The following is a 3288-nucleotide window of genomic DNA, read 5'->3' on the forward strand; positions in this document are numbered from 1 at the left end:
TACGAAGTCACCGTAGGTGCCTCGTAGTCGAGTGGAACGTCTCCTCCCACTGAACGTACGTCGCCGGAAAATACTAAAATTAACACAAGATAAATGCGAGCAGCGGGACTTTAACCTTGGTGGGCTCGAGAAACCACTGTCCTCTAACCATCCAACCACATGTTGGTTAGCATGACAAAATGATGTGGTGACCGTGATGAGCTTATTCTGAAGTCCAGTGACCATATCGTGCTTTCGCTTCAAATACAATGACCGTAAGTGTCGTCAACAAAATACGGAGCACGCATCAAATGCAAAGTCTGTCAGTGTCATCAACAAAACATGGATACGTATTGTGAGCTAGATACCGTTGTACTATTGTATATGCTTATTTTCTTAGTGGCTGATTGCGTGTGTGGTATGGTGGGCACATCATTTCTAGTTGTGGTGGGTCAACATGAAGACTCATGGGTCGGTTCCATCCTGCGCCACATATAGGTTGGACCGAGACGTGTTATACGAAGACCCATGTGGAGGACTCGGCGTACAACACGAAGCTACCAGACTCATGGGGGACTCTATCCCCACTGGTGAGAAGCCGACTATATATGATTTGTAACCCTAGGCCCTTAGTATGTTATACAAGCTTGGGGGCTAGTTCGTCGATAGTATACACACACGCACAATGCCTGGTATTCACGTGTACTTTGTACAGACCCCTATCACTAATATACAGTACCAGGAGTAGGCTCTTTCTTCAACTGCAATTGAATTCTAGCATGTGCATGTGTTTATTTCATATTATCGATCCATAGAGTGAGAGCAGTTTGAAATACAGGCAATGGATGCTTTTTCAATTCATATATAAACATTAATTAGTGCACTCCATGTTGTTAGTGTGAAGCACTTTATACATTTGTCACTTGCATGGATACATTCCAAATTGCTAGCTACGAAATAGAATACATGTCGAATTCAACATAAAGGGGGTTTCGAAGATTCGAATTCATAGGAAATGCATTCATCTATTTGAACCCGAGATAATGGCATTTGTAAATCAGATGTAAAAGGGGGCATCAATCTTTGTTGTGAGTTTGAACATGCTATATATATTCATACGCATATCTAACTTTTTTTTGCAACCAAGGAGATTATATCTGGAACCATGCATGAACTGAGGTAAGTTGCATATTTTTTAATATATACTCGTGTACAATGTATATTCAAATGTACCCCCTCCATTCCAAAATAATCGTAGCTTTAGGATTTTCAAGAGTAAAGATTTGTGAAGTTTGACAAATCCTGAAAGTTCAATTCAAGAGAACCGAAAACGTAAGGCCTTCTTTGGTTCATAGGATAGGAATTTTACTGGAATAGGAAAATCATAGGAAGTCAGATGACATGCATGTCAATTCCTATAGAGAAAGAGATGTCATTTGGTGCATAGGATAGGATTTTTTCAATTGAGTCTAGGCTAATGTTTTTTTCCTCCAAAACATTCAGGATTGATTCCTATCCTACATAGGAATAGGAATCCATTCCTACAAACCAAAGGGCTTCAAAGGAATTTTTCCTTTGCAAATCCTATCCTATAGAATTCCTACAAAAATCCTACAAACCAAAGGAGGCCTAATGCTTCTGCTCCCAAATATTGAACGAAGCGCCAAATAGGCCTCTGGTCACCCGAAACCGCGCGAGACTAATGTTTTGGTGGTAGGAAATTACTGTCCTAACTCTAGCCCGTGTAGCCTATCGGCCCGATGTCCAAAGGTCTAAACCGGGGTAGGTTTGTAACTTCACCAAGATGCCAGAGAAGCATTCATACGCCGTGGGCGCCTACCCATGCGCTCGGCTGAAATCTATCCCACCCACATTTGGGACACCTGACATGACTGTCCTACCCCCAACCCGCAATATGTCCGAAATTTTAGATGGGGGGAAAGTTTGTAACTTTCCCCAAATTTCAAACAAGCGCGTCTCAAACCGAAACATTGTTCCCCCTTAGTTCCCCGCCTCCCTCTGTTTCCCCATTCATACTCTGTGGGCACGAAAACGCCCTCTCCACCAGCTACCAAACCCCAGCCTCCTTCGTCCTCCACCCCATAACGGCCAATCCACTGCCGCCCTCCTCCATCACGCCGGAGCCGGTACCCCGACGTTGTTGTCCAACGCAACCGCAACCGCAACGCCCTCATGGACTTAGCAGTTGAAGCCGAGGCAAAGCTGCCTCCACGACACTGACGCCGACGTGCGCCGTAGCAGAACCACTCTGACCACACTGTCCTGCGCCTCATTGCTGCGGCTCCACTGTCGCAACCGTCCACCGCACCGGAGTTGTTCCCGCTACGCCGTCGTTCGCCGCCTCGGATCTTCTTCCTAGCCGCCGACAGACGGCCACTGCACCACACTCAACAACTTGGCCATGGGTTCGTCCAAGGCTGCACCGTCCTCCACAACTTCTGGTTTCCGGCGAACAACAAGAAGATCGTCGGAAAAACAGAAGGAGGACACAGCACTGCCAGCAGAAAGAGGTACTCCTCTTCCCTTATTCATGCAAATCTTACGTCTCCGCTCACACCGTATTCATCCCACGAAAGAAACTAGTTGAGCGCTTCTTACTGCATCTTCTTCGTAATACTAAATGCATAAGGTTTCCTCCCTTTTACTATTTCACCTTTGCTAGAGGTCAGTAGCCCGCCTGGATTTCAATTCAGGGTTAGTCGAACCGCAATTAAAAGAAGCAACACCCGCTTAGGCGCGTGGAGCACCTAGTCCGCCTGTTCCCCGGGGAAGCGGCACATCGGTGTCTATCATAGGGGTGTGGGGCACAGGAGCTGCTTGCGCCCGATCTGGAGGTCGGCGGGGCTTGAATGGATGGCCGAGGGGCGGTGCCAAGCACGGCGGTGCGGTGAGGTCGAGGGGAGGGCGCAGGCAGGGGAGGAATACTGGGCCGGTGGTCGCTGGCGTTTCGAGGAAGATCACCAACACTGACTTGTTGGAGGTAGATGAAGGCGATCTGCCCGTTCTTTGTACATCGGACGGTGCAGAAAAAATGGACTAACCTATTTGCTTTCAGTCAACTGTTATTTTCATAGAATCCTGTAGTAATTTAGTTTTCCATGCATCTTGTAGAGCTATCACATGTCTCCCGTCATTTATTTCTCACCGACCTGCTATCTGCTACCTTTACACTGTACTAATTGTGCACACACTTCACCCATACTCACACTATTGTTTTATGCATGGGTATTTCAGACTCTGACGCAGTGTTGATGAATGCAGAAAAGAGAAGACAGAAGTCGCTCCAGT

This window comes from Triticum urartu, chromosome 7, assembly GCF_003073215.2.
Source record: "Triticum urartu cultivar G1812 chromosome 7, Tu2.1, whole genome shotgun sequence".
NCBI classification, from domain to species: Eukaryota; Viridiplantae; Streptophyta; class Magnoliopsida; order Poales; family Poaceae; genus Triticum; species Triticum urartu.